At 31.0% G+C, this 27,140-nt stretch overlaps 1 pseudogene; it reads right to left on the reverse strand.

The window, feature by feature from the left end:
* Positions 1-1,514: 1,514 nt before the first annotated feature.
* LOC149552825 (cellulose synthase A catalytic subunit 1 [UDP-forming]-like) lies at positions 1,515-26,897 on the reverse strand (annotated as a pseudogene).
* Between the last annotated feature and the right edge of the window lie 243 nt (positions 26,898-27,140).

The following is a 27,140-nucleotide window of genomic DNA, read 5'->3' on the forward strand; positions in this document are numbered from 1 at the left end:
GAACAAGTATTTTTTCTACTCATGTCAAAGGGGGAGATTGTTAATCTTAGATTGGTTTTGACATATGAGTGACAATATACTTAATTTATGTAACGCCCTGCCAAGGGAACCAAAAGAATTAACCTAAAGTTTTACTAAGTTTACTAAACATTTTTTAAAAAAAAGTAAGAATGTATAACATACACATCAAACACATAGTAGCGGATGCAATAACATGTAATCATCAACAAACATACATCACAAGTTACATTCCTTAAGGATCCCAAGATGTGGAGTCATATTTAAATTTAATTAATTCTAAGTCTAACAACTACCACATACATATGAAAGAATAATCAGAAAGTCCAATGTCCATAATATACATTTGTTCCGAATGCCTCTTGGCAAATTAATTCGGAATGCTCAATCATCCACTGTACATGTCACAGGGTATGAAAGGCTTAAAAGAATATACATATGTAAAGACAAAGATACATCATCCTCAATTCCATGATACAAAGTACAGTAAAATAAATGAAATTATATACCATACATGATAAAAGAACTACCACCCGACCACGTGGAACCTAGATGGTCCACTCCCACCGCGCTGAGGAGATAGTCTCAAGTCCCAAACAAGGTATCAAAACACAAAACACAAGTACTCTCTAAGTCTGGGAAATCCTAAAAGTATACTAACTCAAAGGTTCAACATAGATAGACATCTAGACCCAGAGGCACCACAAAGACACGTAGGAAACCTGCTATGCAAGCGGGAAAGTGTCATCACATGAATCACATTGGAAGTTACCCAAGCAATCCCTCAGGAATCTCGGGTCCCCAGTAATCCTTCGGCCATTAGTATCCTCTCGTACTGACGAGGCATACTATGGAATGCAGGGTTGCAACCAAGCGTTCTCTCTACCCCATCCTAGTCTGTAGTAGCACTCAAGGCATGGGAGAGAACATACAATTATCTTATTAGGTTCATTTAATTCAGTATTTAGGTGAGATGTTTTCACTTATTAAAACAAACAACTTACAATGAGTCATGCCCAGAGCCACTTCGGGTCTCCCGTCCCTCATTGCAAGCCACTTCCTGACACTACACATAGATAACCTACCCTAGGCTCATGAAATCAAAGAATCATAATAAAATCACCTCAGTCCTATACAAGCAATTGAAAAACATCATAAATATAATTCACAATAATCACATCAGTTCTCCATGAGCAACTGATAAGCATCAAATAATAATCATGATGATCACATCAATTCTCTATCAACAACTGAAGGCATCAATGATAAATCAAAATATCCCATGGTTCTCCAACGAGCAACCAGAAAGAATCCCAATGATAGAACACAAAATTGATCGAAGACTCTAAAATGGTTAAGTCAGGTAACTGAAATACATACACCGTCAGCTTCACACAAGGAAACTAGAAGCAATAACAAACAATAAACAAAACATCCATCAGAGAGCATATCGTCACATCACGCTGGTTGGGTTTAGAAAGATCGAGAACAAATAATCATAACGTCACAATCGTATAACGGCCCAGCCTCTGGTAACGTCCTAAACTGGTCAACACTCTAGGACCAACCTCAAAACCCCAAAACAAAAACAACATACATAAAACAAAACGTAGGTATCAAGTTTGGTTTGATTGATAATATACTATTGAGTTAATGTAACATTTTAGTTTTTGTTTCAATGTATGATTCTAATTCAAAAGATTTCTAGATTACCCTACAGGTTGACCCATTTACTTGTTCGAATGAAACTAGAATTACCCTCCCATCATATTTTAAAAGCAATAATTCCACAATTTAATCACTTAGTATTCATCATTAATTACCTTTAATTAAATTTAATTTTAATTAAATTAATTAATAATTATAGATCTAACACACATATTAATATCTTCATTAATTATCAATTTATTAATATATAACTAAAAGCTTATTAATAAATTGATATTTACAAAACTTCTTTAAAAATGTATTAATAGATAAATTATTACGTGTTACTAAAACTATTAATAAAACATTATTATATATTAATAAAGTTAATATATATTAAAATGATATATATATAATATTAAAATCTTTTAATAATTAATACAATTCAAATAATAATTAAAATTTTAATAAAAATTATTTAAAAGTCGAATTGTAATCATGCATCATATAATCAAACTTTTAAAATTAAAAAAAATATAATAGGCGATCACTTGAATCGCTGCGGCAGTATCATATATTGTCGGCCTGCTGTCATAGGGTACTGTTGCGTCAGCAGTACCTGCTGTCGCAGCAGTACTGCTGCCACAACAATACCTATTGCGACACACGGCAGTGAAAGGACGGGTGGGGGTGTGGGTCAACGACCCCCCCCATATTAATATAAATTTTAATTAATTCTATTTTTTTTATATATAAACTATTTTATCATAATTATAATGTTTGCCAAAATAAATTTTTTAAATAAATTTATTTATTTTATAAACTTTATACATATACTACATATTATAACCAATTCTTTTCAAATATAAATTTATTTATTTTATGAAATCAATAATAATTTATAATTTATTAAACAATAAATATATATATTTTAATTTGATCACCACATTACTCTGATAGAGGAACTATTGCCAATTATCCAAATTTTCAATTTAGAAATTTGTTTTTAAATTCGAACCCTTCCTAATTCAATCGTGTCTTCTTTAAGTTAGAAGATGAGGGTTCCTAATTAAATTTATTTTTTCTTCTAAACATAATTTAACAATACCCTATCGTAGATACAGAACCAAAGAACAGGAGATTCATGCAATGAAACCCAGAGACTTGATTTTAACACTCACGAAGAAGACAGGAATCTCAAATTGCATAATTTAACCAGTGATCAAAGCACAAGACCCTACCTGGTCCTGATGCTAATATGAAGTCCCCGAAACTGCGAGAGGATTTGCTTCTCTTCAATATCTTTCCTATAATTCTCTTTCTGAAATCCCCTTCCAAAAATTGTCTCCCAAAATTCTTGTCTCTAAAATTCTTTTCCCCAAATTCCTTGTCCAAATTCGTGTGTCTCAAAAATGAACCCCCAAAGTTGTGATAAGGAGTTTTCTCCTCAAATCGGGGCACTAATTGTGTGTTCACCCGAGAGGACTCCTTGCTCCACTGATTTAACTCTAAAATTAACTTTTATTAATCTTTTCTTTCTCTTTTTAATGCATATTAAATGAATCATTAAATAACTTTATTTAATTTTTTTTCCACTTGACTTCTATTTTTAATCTTTATTACTTTTAAACCGATCCTCACTTTATGAAATTAAAATAACATTATTATTTCTATTATATTATCCTTTTAATTTATTTCTTTTATTTAATCTTATGCACAAGTAATGCGAACTAGAATCTTTTATTAAATAATTATATTTTCACTTTTTAAATTATTTTAGAAACTTAATTGATAAAATATTTATTAACTCAAATAATAATAATATTTAGCATTTATTTAAAAATAAAGTCTAAATATATTATTATTAAATTAACTAAATATTATCACGTTCTAAATTTAGACTTAAAGCTTTTATCTCCAAATTTAATTCCTTATTATTTAATTAATTTCTCAATTAATTAAATGCCATTAAATATTAATGTGTCATAATAATTCACATTAAATTAAATCATTAATTTAATCTTTTTAATTAAACTTAATTAATAGAAAGTACACCAAAAACTCATAAAACAACATACTAAAACCCATCATAGAAAAACACATACTAAATCAAACAAAAGGGTTATAATCACGAAATAACATCAGTTGATGCATTCGAAGGGTACTTAACTCAAATACTTGTCCTAATTATCAATTAGGACAATTGGCTAAAGGGTTTAGGATTTGGACTTAAGAGTTTATCTCCCCTCTCTTACCATTGAGATAATGTGATAGGGTATGCTCATCCTGGCAATTTAGGGAAGTCGATACTCGGTACCTGCAACCTACATAAAATTCACGCATATACAGACACAATATTCTTAAGCTAATCAAACAATGGCAGGAAGTGGTGCATCGTGTAGGTCCCAACTAGCAAGTGACTATGACTCCCTTCCTTAACCACATCAGAAACATCATACATAAAGAAAACCACCACGCACACCATACACATGCAGTATGGGGTAAGTATCCATAAGAAAGCACATGTGATAATAAGCCATCTAACTAATCATCATTGATAACTGAAAACACTAAATAATCATCATACATGCATGAAATATAGAGTACCAAGTAATCTCATCATATAATAAACTGAGTGTAAAACAACATTTGATAATCTCTAAAATAATAATACTAAACATCAAGTATAAAACTGGCCTAAAAGAGTTTGGCAAGATAACTGAAAATACGACTTAGGGGTAGGCACTACAATTTATTTGCTTAGTTCATGCTGAAAAAGTTGTATATACTAAGAAAAAGTTGTTAGATAGTATATGTTGAGCAAGATATACACAGTGTATGTCAAGTAACTAGTAAGTGCCAAGTCACTCAATTACCGAGCAGATAGTAGATGCCAAGTCATTTAGATGTTGAGTGATCAGTGGATGTTGAGAATCAAACACTTCAAGTGTCAAGTAAGTAGTTTTAGACATAGTTATTTGTAATGGCACAAAATTCTATGTGAACCTTTTTTGAGCCAACTTAAGGATTATTTTTTGATTCTACATGATACTTGGATGAATCTTTATTGAGGATCCCTATGTAGTACATGCAACCAATTAGTTGAAGGAATGTTTGAAGAGACAAAATGGTTGAATCACAATCATTGATTCATACCTAACCCTAAGTCACCTAGGTCTTCTTAAGGAGGATAAATCCTAAACATTTTGTGTATGTTGAAGGAGTGAAGAAAGAAGTTTTCATGTGCAAATAGAGTATTCATGGTGGCTAAGGAGTTGTGAATTGAGATACATTGTAGAATTAGTTAGAGGAGAATAGAGGAAAGGAATTAGAGGATAGAAGTGATACATCTAATTAGTGAGGATCAAGTACACATCAAAAAAGAGGTGATCTATTATCTAGTAGTAGAGTGCTAACCATGGGATCATTGTTGATACATTCTAGTAGGTGAATCAGTTAAATCTCTTAACAGAATAGTCCTAATAGGCTGTTGTAAATCATTTAATAGGGTGCTTACTTAATTACAAGTTAAATTCCTTTAATCAAACACACTTATAATAGGGTGTTGAAATTCTTTAATAGGTTAAGATCTAACAATCTTGTAAGCCTTTAATAGGGAAAACCTTTTATAGGGTATATCATAGTTTATGACCAAATATTGTAGCCTTCATTGGATACACTTTATTATTGCAGTAGTAGAGATTTGTTTGTGTCATCTCCACCCTAGTTTTACCTTCTCATTGGAGGGTTTCTAGGTAACCAAATATCTTGTGTCATATTTGTGTTGAATTTTATTTTCTTTCATGCTATGGATGAATATGTTTAGCGAGCTATTTTAGTTTACATGCAAATTGTGAGATGGAGATGTGATGAATGAATTTATGGTAAATTTTTGAAGCACTAATTTACCCTCCCTCTCAAAGTTTACTTTCCATTTTGTATTTCCAACAATAAGAAATAATGCATGGATTATAGATAGTGGCTGTTCTTATCACATTACTAGTGACACAACTAAGTTTGAATATTTAGAACACTATGATGGTGGACGTGTTAGATTTTGAAATAATGAACCATGTTATATAAAAGGAAAAAGATTCATAGCATTAACTGAAGAAATAAAATGTGAAAATGCCTACTAGATTGAAGGTATAAGATACAATCTACTTAGTGTGGGACAAATGAACAATATAGAATATAAGATATAATTAATGAATGGAAAAGCTAAGCTATTGGATGGAAAAAGAAACCTAGATGGGACTGATAGTTAGACAAAAGGTAATTTATTTTACCTTAATCTTACTAAAAATACATGTTTATTTGCAAAAATAGAGGAAAGTTGGCTATGACATTAAAGGATGTGTCATATTAACTTTGGTAACTTGGTTACCATAAGAAAGAACATAAGAGTAAGAGGAATACCAAATTTGAAGAAACTTGAGATAGCCATGTGTAAACAATGTCAAATTGGAAAGATGAGAAAAAGAAGTTTTAGAAGTATGTCTTTCAATTATGAAGAAGTTTTGCAACTAGTTCATATAGATGTTTATAGACCAATAGGTATATAAAACTATTGTGGAGACATATAATTGATTCTATTTATTGACTACTATTCTAGGATGATGACTATACTATTTTTAAAAGATAAATATGATGCTTTTCAAAATTTTATATTCTTTTTGGCTAGAGTTGAGAAGAAAACATGAAAGAATCTAAAATGCCTAAGATCAAATAGAGGAGGTGAATTCATTTCAAATGAGTTCAATGAGTTTTAAAATGAAAGAGGAATCAAAAGATAAGTATCAAGACCTAGAACACCAGAGCAAAATGGTATAGCAAAAATAAGAAAGAGATTCATCATGGAGTGTGAAAGAACACTAATGGTTGAGGAAAATACTACACCTATATATTGGAGAGAAGCATTCAGAATAGTAGTTCATACACCACTAGTACATTTTGGCAAATATGTGACTATGTGACTAAAATTTAGCCACACCACTAAATTTTTTAGTCACGTGACTAAAACTGATCACATTTAGCTTTTTCTTTACAATTTACAAGTATAGGTGACTAAATAAGTGACTAATTTGGTCACAAACAAAATCATTAGATGAGTCAAATATAAATGACTAAATAAACTACCAAATAAATGACTAAATAAGTGTCTGCATAATTAGTCACTAATAATTAGTCACCTAAGCACAAGTGATTAAATAAACTATCAAATAAATGACTAAATAAGTGACTAGATAGTTAGTCACTAATAATTAGTCATTTGTACTTTCCCTAAGGTTTATTTATTAATGGATTAGGTTAATTTTATTTTCCATAACTCATTCATGACCCTTGGACCTTCTCTTTCTTGTATTAATTGTTGTTTCACTTTGCATCTTCCCTAATACATGACATTTTGTTACATGGCTTAGGAGATTTTATTCATCATTTTGGGCTCTTCAACTAATATTAAAAACTAATTCTATTTTCCTCTAAGAGGTATACCAATAAATGAGTGGATTAATAATTTTTTTCTTAATTTAGTTCTCTTCTATTTATATTGGAGTCTTAATTTTTTTTCAAATATTCATAATTAAAATAATATTAATTTACAACTCAACAAAATGATCACAGTTCTTAGCCACAATTTCACTTATGGGCTTTTAAAAAAAAAAGAATTTCAATACAACTATGCTTCAAAATATAAAAAATAAATAAGGATTACAAGTGGAATAGTGCAAAGCATGATGCCACCATGATTAGGATCATTGTTATGCTTTGAGTTTCTCAAGACCTCATAACTTTGTGATATTATCAGACTAGCTTTCTTTAAGCGATTTATTAATGCCAATCAAAAAATAATAGTGTTTATTTTAAAGAAAGTTATCATAAAAATATTTTAATTATTTCAATTCTACCTTAAGTTCAATAATAGAGAAATGACAAAAGTGGATGTATATTTATTAATGTCCCATTTTTTGAGACATCAAAGCTTATCAATCCTTTAATATGTACTATTCTCGACAATACTAAGAGAAAGAACATCAATTTGTTATGAAAATACTTGGATTGAATTCTAGATCAACCATCAAATCTCAAGGATGCATGCCTTGTTGAGTTTCAAAAAAATAAGATCATAAAAAAACCATCCATTACCCTTGCCAAAAAAAAAAAATTAATCACCTTCATTTACATTCAAAAGGATTCCACATTCATAATCATCTTCAAAATATTTATTTACATTAAAAATTACACTTTAATTAATCAAATGATAATGTAAATGATAGTATAAAACAATAAAGATAATACAAATCAATGTGGTTCCTCTTAAACAAGATATGTAATTTTATATATTATATAAATTAAGTTTTCTAATAACATTATTAGTCTATATAAAATAAATATTAATTAAATATAAAATTAAATAATTTTGATAAAAAAAATATAATAATTATGATTTCAATAATTGATAATTAGTAAATTATATTTTAAAATTGAATTAAATAAGCATAAAGTTTGAATATTGCAGAAATAATATATACAATAAATTAAATACATATTTTTAATTAATGAAATAGTAAATAATGATGTTAGACATACTTTGAGGATTTTGAAGCTTGCAAATTATAGAACAAATGTTAAATAATTTTTTTACCCCAGGATCATCTTGCCCTAAAGCATTCCTGCTAAGAAGTCCAATTCAAAAATTTATTGAACTTCTATACTAGGTCTGTAGGGTTGTATACACAGCATCCTTTGGATTAGCACTAAAATAATCCATTCCAACAAAAGGATAAGGAAGGTTTCACAAATTTTACCCATGGAAGCCCAAAATGCTAAAAATGACTTTGAGCTCCATTATACTACATCAATTTAACAATGTATTTGGAGAATTGATATTACTTTTCTTGCATGAATATGACTACAATGATGTTTCTTCTAGCCTCTCACTAATAAATATAAGGGTATTGGAACTTGGCAGTGTAAATCACTAGGATTTCCAATATTTTCTTCATAATTATAAGGTATTTGTATTCTTTTTGCAATGAATCATTTTGGAGAAAGTTGTTGTTTCCCCCTTTTGCAATTGTAAATTTATTAATGAATGACTATCACACTATCCTTAATAGTTGCATGAATAATTATCATATTCATAGTGAAGTGTGAAAAGATAATCCAAAGTCATGTTTTAGTTCTTCCTCAAACCATCTTTGAAAAACCAAAGTAAACTTTACAGTTTTTAGATTAGTGAAAGTGGTTTCTCTAGGGTTTAGGAAATTTGGTTAAATTAGTCTTACAAAAGATATATGGTTTCCAATAACTCCCAATTAAGTATAATTTCCAAATTCTATTACTTAATTATTGCATCTCCAATTATATTAACCATTACAAGGTTGTAGGCATCTCATTCTTCAATATTTTGGAGAATTCTCCAAGATTGAATACCTCAATTTTGAAGGTTTCATATCCTTAATAAAATTTCCAAGGGAACAAGACTACAAAATTCTTTGAAGTATTTAAATATAGTCCATGCTCAAAAGGAGAAACTACCTAAACTTTTATAATAACTTGAAACTCATGATGGGTATAGATAGCTGAAAACTAACAAATTTCTATCTTCCCTATATAATTTGGGTAGTTTAACAAACTTGAGTATGATTGGATGCACTTATTTTATTATAATTTATTATCAAAAAATCTATTGATTATTTTTTACATTTGGAATGCTTTAGGGTTTATAGTTTATGCATTTTGAGCCACTTGGAAAAATTATCTCACTTCTAGATCTCAACATGCCACACAGATGAAAACTTCAATTTCATTTGGACAAATATTTTGGTAAGCCATAAAAAGTATTCATAATCTTTTCTAGACTCTAAAACACAAATGAACACAACCTAAACCAAAAAAATCTAATGTTCTTAATCTACAGATATTTTCTATTAACACATCAACTTTCCTTTGTCGATTACATGTATTCATCAATGTGGAGAAAGTTGAAGAAATGGTAAGCATCCATTTCCTCACACTTTGATTTAGAATTACTAATTTTTGTATCTCTACTATTCAACATTTGATATTGGTAATAAAAACTATAAATTTATTTTCTTTCTCTTGCATAGGATAGAGCTGTACATAATTTTGAAGATGTTACAGTGAAGGATATGACTTCATTTGAATTAGAAGGTACTTCTTTTGTTGTGGAGCTCAAGGGTGTAACTTTTCTATGCCTTGTAGAAAATGGGAATTGTAATTTTAAAATGTAGTGCTAAAATAATTGAAAAATATTAACTAGAGGGGTGAGCCCAAAATTGTTCAAATTAGAAGTTTGAAAAATAGATGTTTATGAATGCAAGATATCCAATTTTTTTGGTGTAAGTAGTCTAACAACTTCTAAATTTCATTTCTTTCATTTGAGGGGGAATTATTTTCAAGAATATTATCAATGTGAATAATAATTGTCATATTCTTTATTTATTGTATTTGTTTTTATCATTTAGGATGATGAATCCAACTTTTAAAGGCTTCCTCCTCATATGTTGCAGGGAAAATATAATATTCCAACTAATCATGACTAGCATCTAAACTTTCCAGGTAACATTTTTTGAGCTGAAATTGTGCCACCCAAGATCAAAGTGCAAATGAACCTATTGCAAGAAACTTTGTCATATGTTTTCATTCTTAGAAAGAAATTTTATGATTAGAGTAATGCAGTATTTTAAGGCTTCTTTTTATGAGGTTTTATCTTGACTGCAATCTTCAATGCTTTACATATGGAGATTCCAATAGTATTCTATTTTTCATGTATTTAGAAAGGTGATAATTTTTATATTTTTCAACAATTTTTCATGGAATGCATGTTTTGATATATCTTTATAACTATTCATCTATTGGTATTTATTTGTAATGTTATTGTGTATTAGATCAGCTAGATTAGGTGCTCTATTAAGATTGATTATAATCTTACAGCTACCTCCAACTATATATATATATATATATATATTCTGTTATGATACACATTATATAGTTGACCTCAAGAAATCTTCAAGGACAAGAATAAACAAAAAAATAATTAATTGGATTCTTGGTTTCAACAAAATGCTTCAAAAATCAAGTGGTCGAGCATTCCCTACACTTTGTACATGTTCATGCATGTTATTTTAAACCTAGGTAGTTTCTTGTGCTTATTTACAAGTAAAATGTAAAGAAACTTGGCAATAAAGAATATTCTATGGGAATCTTTACATGTTGCATGTCCATCTAGGCACAACATTACATACTAAAATAAAATAATAAAATAACAATATTATGCAATGTGTGCAACACCCATTATCTCAACAATCTCCCACTTGTTGTATACATTGCATAGGGTCAATCCGTAGCCACATAAATGAACAAGGGAACAACCCCTCCCAGCACATCCACCATCATGGATCAAAATACACCAAGTGCTCGATCTTGGTACCTGCGACAAAATAAAAGTATCCAGCATCTCAAACATGAATGATCTCACCTCCTATTATGCCAATGCCACTGGACATACATAGAAGCCATCCAAAGAGAAAAAACTACCCAACCTGTTGCATTAGAAGATCATAAAATCCTGTACCAACTGAAATTCTAAGCACAAAAAACCTGATCCAAAGGTAATCACATGTATCCATAGTTGTCAAAATATCCATAGCTGAAATAGCACCCACATCAAAGTGCCAAAACCCATCCAACTATCCATACCTCAAAGGTATAACAAGTGAATCTCATATCACCGACATATCCAATCTATAACCTGCAATCACAAGCCTCAAGAGCAATACCTGCCACATATATACCAAGAAGCTCCCATTGCAAAAGATAATGTCAAATCTATAACCAATCCACTCAACACATCTCAAAGAAGTGAATCCATGTAGTATCAAGGACATCCACAATACATAAACTGATATCCTGCAAGAAAAATTCTCATAACAAGTCTCCAATAGTCTCCAAGTTCTCCACAACCAACAAAGGAAAGAGATAAAGGAATAACCATGTCATCTCTCACATGACATACATGAGCACAAACTAGTGATCAAAATCTCCAACCAATCTCAAATCCAATGTAAGAAAAAACCAAACATCTAGGAAGATAACCAAGACCAGAGAAACCATGCAAATCATAACCTGTATCATGTCCTTCTACACACACCTCTAGATGTAAATTGTGCAAGTATGATCTCCTCCATAAAACCCCAACAAGAAGCCTCAACAACACCCAAACCATACCATATAACTAATCATGGATGTAAGCCTCTCACAAGAAGATCAAACTCATAAAACCATTCCTAAACCAAGGAATAACCATTCCTAATCCAAGGAAAATGCCCAATATAAAACCATCTCCCAAACTCAACTAGCATAACAACATATGCACATGGAGATAACCAATGCTCAACCATCTCTCAAATGAACCCTCCAGAACTAACTCATGTACCATAGCTCAGATCCATATCCATGAAAGACAAGCATAAATATAATGCAACTGAGAGAAACAATGGGCTATACCTCTCAAGTAGCAAACTGTCGAGTAGACCAAGAGTGGGGAATGAGAATGCTCATCAAGATACCCAAGTCTCCAACCAAGACTCATCTAAGAATAATCTCCTCTCAAGTCCATATCAAGTGACTACCCCTCGGACTTCCTGCTGAAACCATCAATCGTCCCAACAAATACTTCTCTAATCCAAGAGAAATCAACATCACCACCATCTCTAAGTATCCATGAGCACCTGTAACCAATCAATCCATGCCAACTCCAAATGCAACATAGCAATATCATGAAGTATCCAACTTATGATCAGTGTACTCAATACCAAGAAACTAAACCAAGATCAATGTCAAAGTTCCAACCATGGCCTCAGGAACATAAACATAACAACATGATCTTACCATCTCAACCAAAGAGATAACATGCTCCATATGAACATACTATAACATGTCACAACTCTAAACGCGTATCAAGAGTATACCATGACATAATAATGAAACCATCCTCATACCAAGGATAACATGCCAAATAAAAGCATAAACCACACCTTTTCTAAGAACCCTGTGAGTCCTCAAGATGCAACCATCTCCACACACCATGAAGAAAACCATCTCCACACACCAGGAAGAACCATCTCCACACACCATGAAGATAAACAAGAACTCCATGAGTCCTCAAGATCTAACCATCTTCAAACACCATGAAGATAACAAGTGCACCATGCAAATGTCAAAGACGCTTCTGCAGCAATAGGATCTAAGACAAACCTCCAACATCTGCAAACACTTAATAAATATATCAATGCCAACAACTCCCACTCAACCGTGGTACCAAGTCACCTATGGCATCATAGAATCTATCCTCTCCAAACCAAGAAGATATAAACCAAACCAGGAACTAATCCTGCACTGTCACCCCATCACTATCACAAGCTCCCACTAAATCGTGTATCCAAGCTATCCATGACATAATGATGAAAAAATCATCTTCTAACCATGAGAATCAACCAAGGCATCAAACCATCAAAGAACTCAAAGTGCACATCATGAGCTCCTCAAAAGAAACCAAATAACCATGATCCTCAACCAAGAAGATATACCACCATAATTGAATCAGAAATCCAAGCTAATGAACATCAAAGATGTACTTGTATAACCAATCATTTCATGCCAAAATTCATGACACCATGATCACATCCATGAACTGAGCATCTGGCTCTCAATATGTCCAACCTATCAACATAGTCAACCATAATCCTCTACCATGACTGTACCTGGTAACAACATCTCATCCCTTCTACATGAAGATAAAATTAGAAAATTATGTGACTCAGGGCATAGACAACTCAAATCCAAGCCACCAATCTGAATATGCATCAATAATGAAAGATCAATGGGCAAAGACAACCCATAACCAAGCTATAAATGCAACCTGTAAGTATAGACCCCTTACAACACTGCACAACTTGTAGACCCAACAAGTCATCATACATATCCAAATCCAAACACTGATAACTATATCATCATGAGACCAATTTGAAATATGAACTGAGTATACAATGACATCAAATCTTAAATCTCCAATGCCATAAACTCATAATGTTACCATAGTCAAAAATATACCTATAAACTATTCAGATAAATATATCACCAAATAAATCATGCCAAACCTACACCAAATCTGAACCAATGTGTAGAGCTCTCCAAGAGCTTTTCGTTGACTACTCGAAGTCCAAAATTTGACTCTGTATGCCCAAGTTATGCCCTAATCCGTGCTCAAAATAAACAACATCTGATTTTAGGGCTCTAAAAACCTAATAAAATGTTAAAATCATAGAAAAAAACCAACACCAAGTTGTAGTGCTCTGAATTAGCTTTCCAACGCCTATAAGAACTCTAAAATCTGATATTCTGAGAGAAAGTTATGGCCGTTTTACTAAGACAGTCTTTTTACCATTTTCAGTACGATTTTTCATTTTTTATTTTTTCAGTGACGAAAATTCTGACGGGATTAAATTTGACGGCCATCATGGGCTGAAACTAAAAAACTCTTTCATTTCCTCTGAACATGGCCAAACTAGGGCATATTATATATCAAAATTTATGAAAATGTTGACCCGGATCCAATGGTGAGGTCTTTTTTTTTTTACCCAGGAGGTCATTTTTGCAAGCTAACCCCCAAAACCCTCATTTAAATGAAACATCTGAAAAAATATTTTTGTCCAACAATTTCACATGCCCAAATATTTTAACATCCCATCATAATAGCAAACCCAAAGTCCTCAGATCTGCAACAAATCATTCATATATCTTGCCCTTTCTTTTATCCTCTCATGCATTCCCATGGATCCAATCTAGGGTTACAATAATAAAACTAGGCTCTGATACCACTTGTAAAGAAACTTGGCAATAAAGAATATTCTATGGGAATCTTTATATGTTGCACATCCATCTAGGCACAACATTACATACTAAAATAAAATAATAAAATAAAAATATTATGCAATGTGTGCAACACCCATTATCTCAACGTAAAATATTCTCCCATGATCATCCAATCTTGTAATTTCCTCTTTGGAGGTGGTTTCATCATATTTTTGTGCTTGCATTTTGTATGTCAATCTAAAATCCTATAATGATACAACATCTCAAGAACAAGAAAACACCATGTAAGTTTTCCTAACTCTGATCAAAGAAACAAATTTAAGCATTTTATTAAATTCATGGTCCACAAAATCAAAAGGTATTCCTTACATTCTCATTCCTAACTATTCAATGGCAATTACTTCGCTCCTCAATAGTGCTCACTATTAGCAATAGAGGGCATTCATTTAGTTGGTCTATTCACCAATTTCTCAATAAATGCATTAACAACTATAATGTACAATAATTTTTTTTCTCCATCTTGAAAAAGTAATGCCTCTTTTTACTTCTTTCTATGGTATATTAGAAGTTTAGTCTAAAGCTGTTTAGCGGTAATTTATTTTACATGTATGCCATGTTTCTCCATAATTAGTCTAAATCTTCTTAGTGGTAATTGACCATCAAATCTACAAAAAATTATTAATTTCTAATGTATTTTTAATCTTTAGGTTACAACTGCTACACTAGAAGCAAATTCAGGGTTCTAAATCTCTTCAAGAACATATGGAACATAGTCATGGAAGGGAACCATAACTATAACAATATGAAGCCACTAATGATACAATGTGATAGATAACATAAATAAATACAACATGCGTGGATTGTATAATTACAATGTGATAGATCACATTTAGTTTTTTTTAGAGTTTGGCTAAATTTTAAGAGAATTTGGGAAAATTCAGGAAAGGGTTGTGGTAAAAATTTAATTGGGGAGAAAAGATCAACGAGGTTGTTAAAGATCCGAAGCTTGATTTCTTAGTAGTAGGAAATAGGGGATTAGGATTAATCAAAAGGTAAATAAATTTTAATGAATTAGAGTCAAGTATTTACATGTTGTCACATATTAACATCCATTAATTGCGAGCAATATTTTTAGGATTTAATGTTGCCAAGAAAATTATAGGATAAAAGTATGTGTTAACTTACCCAGAAAGTTGATGATATGCAAATGTATTGCAATAGATCTAGCTAAGCTACATCCCTTTGCAACCATACACCTCCTACTTTTGATTCATCTTTACCACTTAAAATAAAAGGTAAAGATGAAACATATCAATTGAGAACAAGAAGTGCTGAAAAAACTAAGTAAAAGATGAGATATTGATTTAATACAAGAAGACACTAAACATCTTCTGTTGGTGAACACTGTACACTAAATAGCAGTTCTATTGGTCATACTGATTATCATTTCCTTTAGAGAATATTTTATTCATAGTATTTTTTGACTCCATCAAACCAAAAACAAGGCCTATGAATAGATTCAATAAGATGCCTAAAAGAATTGCACTTTCACTTTTTTTTATCAAGCAACAAGGATGGAATACAATAGTTTCTTAATGAATAAACTTGAAAACTAATAGTTTTCAGGAAGGTACCAAATCTACATGTGAATGAGGGTACAGATGCACATGTTTGACTACTATTTAGGCTAAAAAAAATCTCAGTGTGGGCTGGTGATTGCAGACTACACTCACAACTGCTATAAAAGAAAGGATGCAAGATTTGGAGGGGTGTTGTTATGCATAATCTAGTCAAACTTTTTGAATCTAAATAGATCACTAAGGAAGAAGAGGAAACTAAAAAATTGCTCTAGTAGTTTTTGCAATCACCGCTAATTTTGCATTTGCTCCTTGTCAAAAGTCACTATCTTAATTTCCTTTAAAAAAAATAAAAAATGCAATATTAGATCTTTGTCAATAAAAAAATGGTATCTTTTGAATTAATTATTTCCTTGTCTTTCAAAATTTGAAAATAAGAGGGGCTAAAAGATTTCATATTTCTACATGATTATCTCTGAACTACTTAACTACTTAAGTAAGAAGATTTTACTATTGGAAATCTTGGCCAAGGTATTTATGTTTGTTTTGCATTCATAGTAAGATTTTGCTTGTTTGAAGGCTTTTCATATACTATGTAAGTGTGGATATATTGGGGAAATAATTCTTAGTTTAATGGTTTCACTATGTGATTATGAAGTACTCCCATCTTAGTGAAATAAATTGTTTGTTTGAAGATTTATGTTGCATGTTTTCGCTTCTATAAGTTGGTTAGTCAACAAAGCCAATTTAGGAATTCTTTCTCTATAAAATAAGGTTTTTGTATTTCTAAAATACCAACTATCAACTATACATTTGTACTTGTTCTTAGTACAAGCACTAGTTATATCCATATTTCATTTAGTAAAATTTATTTCCATCCACTTCTCTTCTATGTACATGGTTGGTCAACTTTCCCACATGATAAAGTATATTTCTTCCACACTCTACTTGTTTAGGCTCCTTTCTACATAAAAGCCTTCACACATAGTATAGTCTTTGATTTTACTAGACCTATGCAAAATTGTATTCACTAGAACCTTCTTCTATATTTAGTGGTAGTAGCCTATCTAAAATTCAATGATCAAATTTTAATCTTGGAGGTACAACTCCTTCATTATTTTTTGCAACTTCAACTTTGGGACAAAGTAGTTAAAGTATACTGACCAACATCCAAATTCAACACTACACCATAATTGAACTGATATGGAACAATAAAGAAAACAAAATTAATTTTCCATTATAGCTACTTCTCTTCCCACATGAAACCTTCACAAATTTTCTTTGCAAATAGAGTATCAAGCGAATGGTGATTTCTTTTGATGGTTCTCCCATATGCACATAAATATTGCATCATTTTTTACTATATAAAAAGACTAATCAATTTTTTTTCTAGAATACATGATGGATAAGATAGTAAAAGTATAATGTTTCATGAAATTGGTACCAAATTTTTAAATTACAATGTGGTGGCTTATACAGATCATATATCCCTACATAGATACTACTAGCACAACTTGGAAGATAGTCTTTTAGACCCTCTTCATATTACTCCATGGGCAGAAAATTTTCCATTCAAAATTTGATTTTCAGCCTTCCTATAATTGTAGTTAAAGACACAATGCCAAGGTAGAAATGAATTTACAAAGCATGAAAGTAATGCACTTTTGATTAACACCTTACAAAACTTTAACTCTCCTAAATCTAGGGCAGATTCCATTGTTATGTTTGTGAGAATTCATTATTATTGTTAAGAACAATTGGTTTGAAACTTCTAGAGAATCTCATGTGCTCATGTTTGTTCAAATATTTTCATGAAGAAAATTTCTTCCTATTTGTGTATGAAGTGCATACCATATCCTTCTCATTTGCATTGTCACTAGAATTTCTTGTGACATTAATATTAAAACTTTCCAACTTAGCTCAAAAAGATGGTAAAATGGCTATCAATTATTTTCAAAAAAGATAAATTTCTTACACTAAAGAAAAGCTTCTCTTCTTAACTAGCACAATCATTTAAACTTCATATTTATTACACTAACAATACATACATATTTGTTTACTTCCTAAGGCAAGCAACTGCAACTTGGAAGCCTACTTTTGTAATTTAATGTCTCATTACCTATCATTTGTTACCAAAATGTTGCTCATTTGTGTAGTTATATGTGAGGGGCTTGAAATAAAATTGATGATAAAAATTGTCCTCTCATGGTCAAGTTATGAAAGATGGTTGTATACAATATGCATTGGTATAGGTAATCTTGTTCTCTTTGGTAATGAGATGCAAAGGAACTTGAGGATCTTGATGAAAATACATAGATTGGGAGATGGATCATATTGGCTGATTATATATGGTTATTATTTGGTCCTTTCAATCATCTACATGTTATTTTTTGTATTTTTTGGGTTTGCAATTGGTAATGTGCAATGGTTAATTGGATCAATAACTTTGAGATAGAAATCATAAAAGGTTAAATATGTGTTTGAGAATCCTTTCAAACTAACTTCTTTAATAGAAGGATGAAACTCTTCCATTTGAATGATTACAACATACAACTATTTATTTTGATTTTATCCACATCAAATTATAGATAGCTCTTAGAATTTTAGTAGCAACTTCTCTTTCTGATGTTAAAACAACTCTAGGTATTGCACTAGAAACTTGAAATAAAGGCCAATCTTGATTCTTGGTGGTTTCTATTTAAAGTATGGTTTGTAAGCATGGGTACTCTTTTTGTTCAAATCTCCTTTTTGTGTGCTTATACATGACTATATATTGATAGATGTTGGACATCAATACATATTTGGATATGGCCTATTGGGAACCTTCCTTTTTTAGAACTTTATGCAGGACATGAGTTTTCCAAGTAATTCTATCAGGTGAATGAGATACATTGAAAACTAATGTAATATTTAAAATTAGTAGTATTATACTCTCTTTATCACTATCACGTTTTATGATTTTGGTGTGGACTAATAGGATACACAGAATAATATAACATTGTAATCAAGCTTGTCCTTGATATAATGTTCAATTAATTATTATAGCTAGATACTAATTGAATTCCTATTTAAATTTTTTTCCCTCTATTTTTTGCTTAATTTTTTAATCTCCTAAGATCTTACTTTGCGCATAATTTGATGGTTAAAAGTTTATGATGAATAGCTAGTTTAGTCTTTCATCAAATAGATTAGACACAAAATATTTGTTTGATTGAACTCCTTTTTGAGTTCTTTATTCATATTTATGTAACCACTTTCCTTAGTACTATCCTAAGATGATATGTACTTTTCTATGCATTATAAAAATATGGAGGAAGAATTAGAAAATGTATTATAGAATAAATAACAATAGAGAATATAATATAGCTAAGAGAAGCTAGGACATAGTTTTCTTGTAGATGGAGCAATAAATTTTCAATTGAAAATAAATTGACAACATTAAAAAAAGTTTATTCTTTTCCTATTTTTTAGAAATCTGGGTCTTGGTTATGGATCTTTTACTAGGTTTCTCTCTTTTTGTAGGGCTTTATGAATTGGTAGATTATGCTTTAAAAGGAATCAATTGGGGAACTGGTGGTATGCAATAGAAAAATTGAATGGCTAGGACAATGGAATGAATGATAATTTGATCATCATGTTAATTGAATGGTTAATTATTCTCCCACTTGCATAATATTTAGAACGAGAAATTTCTTTAGGAAGTGGAGTAAGCAGGCATCCTTTATTCTTTTTGGATTCCATTAGGAAGACACACCAACTACCTTTCAAAAGACAAAGTTTAAAAACATAGAGCTCAAAGTCAAAAGTGATAGTGGACATGGAAAAAGCTAATGTCACACAATAGGTCACTTTCTACCACTTTCTTTGACTTTTACTTATTTATTTGAGTTATGGAAGTCAATGGGAAATTAAAAAAATTATTGTCCTATAAATTGAAAATATATACTTTAAATTTTTTCTTTGGAATATGATTTCTTTTTGATTTCTTAATAGGAAGTTAAGTTTATTTTCATCTTTGTCTTGATAAGTGTGGTAGTTATGGTATCTTTGAAAATTGAAACAATAATTTTTAAGCTTTAACTAAGAAGTTTTGTGACATGTTCATAATCAAAAAAAGGAAAATGTTTTTCATGCACAAGGTTACACAGAAATGATAAAGTCAATTCTCAAAGCTAATGCTTGTAGTATCCTATATTTTGTGCTATATAAATCTGTTATATATGTTATGAAAGAAGACTCTTGAAAATACCATGCCAAAAATGGAGATCAACATGTAAAACAAGCTATCATACATTAAATTTTAAAAGGAAATTGCAACTATTTAAAAAAAATAATAGGAAGTAACATATTACACTTGATCACCCAAAATATGTTCTATACATAACCATAGTGAAAAGGTTAAGATGCAAATCCTTGATAGAGGAATGGTGATTTCTTTGTACAAAAAAGAGGAGAACTCTAATAACATATGCCCTTTGCATTATTCTTTTTTGGTTGGTAATCTACCCTTTTCTTTAGTCAAGTATCTGATTACCATTTTGTCACACAAAAAGAGAAATCCCTTGGAAAAAAATAGTTACAAACATAAAGATTCTAAAACCTAAGCAATATTGAAGTTTTAGGAAATTGCCTTAACAATCTTCCTAGCAATTTCAACTTGCTATAAAATATGATATGATGTAATTACCCTTGTAGCATCTTTTGCATAAATCAATGAAATTAGTCAAAGTTACTTATGCAAAATCAATAATATTTAGATGAATGGTTCTTTATCTATTTGCCCCATTTTCTCAAACATTTTCCTGAAAGTCATTTTATCAACCTTTAGCCCTCTCAAAATATTAGTTTCAATGACATTTTCTCAAAGATTTCTAAGAGTTGAACTAATATTATTGGAACATCTTGATGAGCTTTCATCTATTATGTTAAATTCATTTTGTAAAGAAATCCTAAAATATTCAAAAAATGTCACGATGACCTATTGTTGCAACTTGACACTTCTCTATGCTAAAGAACATTCAAGAGTCTACAAGTAAGTGTGCTAATGCAACTTCAATGACCCAATTTTTCTCATTTGTCCACTATTCATCAATCTCAACCATACTCTAGTACAACTCTAAGATACCAATTGAAAAAAATGGTTATAAAGAGTGAAATAAACCAAAAGCTTGCAAAGTTTCTAATCTCAGTAGTGATAAATTTATTTGTAAGAAGACTTATGGTTTGATATATGCCAACCTCTGGAAGGGCTTCAACCTTCTAGTGTAGCCATAGAAAATTGGGCAACCTATTTAGAAGAATTTCAATAGACCCAAGATCCTATTGTAAGATTGATTTAAATGAACTAAATGATTGATTAGTGTAGATCCTTTGAATGTAGGATATGTGTAAGCATGCAGTAGAATGGAATCCATCCTCAAGGATACATTTTAGACCTAGTCAAAATATCCTCTGTAACTAAACCATAGATCCACCCAATCTCTTTTCTATATTTCAACTTATCTTTGTATCCACAATTGATCACATGAATAGCTTCTTTTATCAAAGATACATAATTATTTGATTGAGGAGGGCCATCATCTTCCATTAAAGATGCTACAATCAACACATTTGATTGACCAAATCTTTTCTATGAGATCTTCTAAAACATAAAAATTTATTTTTAATTATCATACCCTTCAACACCCTCTTCTATGTCTTCCAATTACCATAATTAAGTTATTTATTTTCATGCCTAATTCCTAGGGCTATGACATTAGTTTGTTTCAATGTCCTTTTCTATTAGAATAAGATCATAACCATAAGAAGTTTCCTATTAAAAGAGAACCTTGTACTGATATAGACATGCCCCTAGATCCCATCTAGATCTTTCATGTTGATACCAAAGAACATTGTATTTCCATTCACATATTGATTGTGTTGGTCAATACCATCAAAACCTCTAAGGGAATTGCACATAGCATTTCTTCTTTCCAATAGCATGATTCATCATTAAATAATTAGCCTCTTGTAGATACTTACTATTATTTATATAGTGATCATGATCAAGATATGTTAGCAGTGGACCATTTGTAAAGACAAATGCAAGATGAACAAATGCATTCATTGCAACAAATTTCTAATGGTGTTGGAAACTGGGCCTCTTTTCATGAGATATGTAAACTAAGTAGGGTAGTTCATTTTTTGTGAGGCCTCACCCCAACCCATCATAGCATAGTTGATACATTACTATTTTGATACTCATGACTTGATATGTCAGGACATTATTTGATGCACTAAACATTATTATGCTATTTTATGATGTGTGATGCTTTACTTTCAGGTATTTGATCTTTTCATTTAATGCTTTATGAAAATGTATAACAATGAAGTAAATGAATGCAGAACTAACACTTTGATTATGAAATTTTAGTGGTAAAAAATATGAGCAGAATGAGATAAACAATTGATTATTAGAAAAATGGATGTTTTTAATTTATATGATTTTTTTGATACATAATTTACATATATGCATGTGATTTCTTGAACTACTAATGTGTGCAATGAGTGTGTAGGATAGTTAGCTGGGAAGTCTAATGCAAAGACATAACTGTACCCCTTGCCAATTTGTGCTATTTTGCATTATCTTTCTTTGAAGGTTGTTATATAGTCTTGAAATTCTTCTAGCCTTTTTTTGGGTTCTATTAAGTCTTTTAGGCCTAAAAACATTAAATTTAAGTACCCTAAGGGTAAGGGTAGGAGTTGGGATTACTTTTCACCCCCTTAGCCTCTTAGGTTGACTTTTAGGGTCACTCAAAAACCCTACTTTTGGTTGATTGCAAAAATTGATTTGTCTCTCTCATGAGTTGGTGACTCACTCCACCTTGGGGTTACCTAAAGCCTAGTTGAGTTAGGATCATATTTAGATGCATTTTGGAGAAGTTTTGGTGGTTACCCAATCTCTAGTTTTTGGAGAGAAGTTTGAAGATTGAAGGAAATGAAGGATAAGCTCTTCTCAACTTGTCATTTTACCATAAATTTTTGTGAAGGTAGGGTTATTCACTCTTTTGATCATGTTTCTTCTTATTGTTCATGCTTGATTCATGCATAAGGCATTGTGTTATTCTTGTATTGCTTGCATGTATGATTGAGGTTGTTTGGGGATGGATCTTAACTTGTTCTTGGGTGTTGTTCTTATGCTTTGCTTTGAAATTTTGAGAGGTTTTCATGGCAATTGTTTTGGCATTACTCACCCTTGGCTAGGGAAGAAGTGGCCAAGTATGGGGAAGGGCCTTAATTGGATCTCAATAGTGTAGTGTCTCTTTTCATGGTGAGAAGAGAGAAAGAGGGTAGGGTGTATGGGCCCCTACTTGTCATCACATACCTTGTATGAAAATTTGAATTTTTGAAGAAGGGAAGGAATGAAAATCCTTGTTGTATTGGCCTCAAAAGGCATTTGTAGAAGAACGAAATTTCTTGAATTTTAGCCCTTAAAGGGCTATGTTATGGTATGGTGATTGACGTCTCCTATTGAGAAAATCAACATCCCCCCCCTATTTTGGTTCAATGTTGAATCTATTGTGCAAAACTAGGTTGGGAATGCATGCTTGAATTGTTCATCATATATGTTGTTTTGCCTCAGGTCAGTTCTTGTCTTTCTCATGGTTCCCTTGGTGCATTTGAGATATTGGAAAAGACCTCTTGTGAAAGACCTAGAAGAGAATTCAATTGAATTTTAACATTATGTAAAAAAAAATATATAATTAACTTTTGATGTATTGGCAAGGATGTCAGGTTTTCTTACTGGTTCTTTCTCGATGGAGCCTTGAACCATGTTGATTAATAGAGAGAAAGAATTGAGAAAACCTCGTTGCATTGTATCTTATGTTATTTCAATTCATGTATAGGTGTGTGGAAGAATAGTTTAAATGTTGATGCTTTCGAACTATGCAATTCTCAAGTTTTCAATTATGTTAAGGAAGAAATTTTGTTATGTTGAAATTTTCAATTGGACTCATGCATATTGGTAGATAAAGAAAACCTCACATGGTTGATAAACAAAATTTATTCAACCCTCTTGTTAAAAAAATAATTGGTGAATTCAACTTGAAGAGGAAGAAGATATAAACCTCCTTGTATAAAAACCCTTAAGACACAAAAAAATATGCCTTGGAGAAATTATGCATGTTGGAAAATGTTCTACACTCAAAAAAAAAAAAAAAACACTCTTAGGAGCTAATTGCTCTTTGGAATTTATATGGAGAAAAATAAGTTGGTCCTTGGAGAAACAACAGAGCATATTCTAGTTTGATTCTTCTTTTAAAACCTATTTTCCAATCTTTCAAATATGAAAATAAATAAGTTTTTGTGTTAGCAATTTCTTTAATACTTATATATATATATATTCTTTAGCATTTGTCCATGGACCTCACCAATAAAACTTTTAGCAATAAGTTACCTTGGAAGAAATCATGGAAAATGAAAATTTAAATTGTCTCAAAACCCAAATGTTGGATCACGTGGGTGGCAGACTATCATAGTCATTTGGGGGCCTGAGTCTTCACTCAACCAAACATAAAAACAAGAAACTTCTCCCTCTAGGCTAGCATAGGTGTGATGTGAATTTTGAGTGTGAGGTCAACATTATTATGTGGGAAATATAGGGGAAACATAGCAAAACAACTTAATACCCCCTCCATCCCTTTATCATGATCTTCATGCATACCCTCCTATAGCATGGGGTAGCGCACTGCTGCATGGGGTAGTGCAAGCCACTTGGGAAAATGCCCAAGTGGGTGGTTGAGCCACTTGGCTAGTAGGGAGGGGGTAGGTCTTAGGCTAGTTTGATTAGTTAGTATTTTATATTGTTAAGTTAGTATGTTATTTATTTTAAGTTAGGATGTTGTTAGTTTATGTTAATGATTTAGTTAGTATTAATTAGTTTCTTCGTTTCTTTAGTTTAATTTAACCTAAGTTGTAACTTAGTTTGGATTTGATTTAGTTTGGCTTCAATTTAGTTTTAGAGCTATGTCATGTTAGTATTTTATTTTGAATAGTATTTTTTTTTGTAGTGAAATTGTATTTAGTTAGGATTTGTTTAGTAGAGTAGTTTAACTAGTATTTAAAGCTATTAGTGTTTTAGTTAGTTTAGTTCAAATATTAGTTTATAATTTTTCATTTATTTAGTTTAATTTATGTTGTGGTTATCCTTGGAAATATTCTTTTATTTCTATTATAATTATAGATTTAAATATAAAATTGATAGTTGTAGAAAACATTAGATTAATAAATAAGTTAATATATGGAGGCTATATAGATTATAGAGTAAGATGAATTGGTTATTAGAGTAAAGTTTACTTAATTATAAGAAAATGTTACTTTAGTTAATATGACATCTTAATCATGATTAATTAGTTTAATAATAATACACCCAATCAATTGGTCAGTTGTTAATTATTTTCTTATATAATTGGTTAAAGTTAATAGGTTGCAACAATATTGTTAGGTGTATGGATTGAACAAAATTGATTATGAATAAAGTATAACTAATTGAATGTATGATTTTATATTTGGGGGGTGTCTCGTTTAATAATATTGTTTAAATTTGATTAATATCATGTAAATGGACAGGTAAACCCAATCATCCTATTAATGATAATCTTTTCTTAATCAAAGTTGATAACTAAGATTTACAGAACTTAAATTATTGATAAGTAAAATCGGTACTAATATTTTAATCATGTAATATTTTAAGAGTACTTTAAAGTGATTAGTGCTAGATCATTTCATCTATAGAGTTGGTTTAATTAATTTAATTTCTTGAGTTTCCTTTAATTTTTTTTTTTTTGCGTGTGTTTTGCCTCTATATTTTTTGGGCATGACATTTTCATCACTATAAAGTGCCCCCTCCAATGACCTTTGAATACTTATTCATTATAGGATGGTCCGAAGGGTTGTTTCCTAGCCATGGAGTTCCATCTTCTTGGTCCAACCCTCTTTAGGACCCTTTTTTTCTTTGGCAACTAGAGCATTAATCTAAACCTTAAACTCTTCATACTCTCTTCATTGCTCTACAATATTTTACAAAGGAAGGTTATACTTTATCCTTAAGATAATAATATTTTTAAGAAAAGTAGAAGTCTAGAACCCAAGGTTTAATGTTGTAATTTTTTAAGGATGGAACCCATTTCCTTGCAAACTCTAAAGTTTATGAAAGGGATTCAAAAGTTAACATTGCAGATCCATCATCACATACATAACATGAAACCTTATGAATATGATAATCGATAGTAATGATTGTCAAAGAGGGTACACTATACTAACAAAAATTTCAAAGCAAACCTATCAAGATAGGTCTCTACATTGATAAGCATCCATTTAGGAAACTGATCAAGATTCCACCATACAAAAAACAAGATCTCACATATCATTGAGACTAACCATAGTGGATATACATTTGAAATGAGGGTTATGACATAGTAGTGAAAGAAAAAATTCTAGGATGATAAGTTGAAGAATAATCACAATCTTGTATGAAATGAGCTTGGAGGGAGAGACTGGGAAACTTCTATGTAAAGGTTTTCATGCTTCATTAGCCAGTAATAGTCCTCCACTATTTGAACCAGTACCATCCATATCTCCTTTTTCATCCACATATTGATGACCACTAGTCATTTGTAACATATTATTCTCTTGTTTTAGTTTCAAGCTTTCTACTCTTTTCTTGTAATCCACATTTCCAAGTCCATATGAATTCAAGTCCTTTGATGGATCCATGATTGTCATTTGATATAATTTGATGAATTCTTAGTCAAGCCACCTCCTTTATAATAAAGGGAAATTTCAATTGATTCAAATCATTATGCAATTAGACTTTATAATACATAATTTGGTGTCCAATCTATGTGTGGCATCATCTATTGTGTCTGGGGACAAGTTCTATATCCTAAATCCAACTATTTCTATATGCAAACCCACTCACATGTCTGCCTAGTAGTCACAATAACAAGATCTTTCATC

The sequence above is a fragment of the Cupressus sempervirens genome, chromosome 6, assembly GCF_028749045.1.
Source record: "Cupressus sempervirens isolate cs-2001-9-10 chromosome 6, ASM2874904v1, whole genome shotgun sequence".
NCBI classification, from domain to species: Eukaryota; Viridiplantae; Streptophyta; class Pinopsida; order Cupressales; family Cupressaceae; genus Cupressus; species Cupressus sempervirens.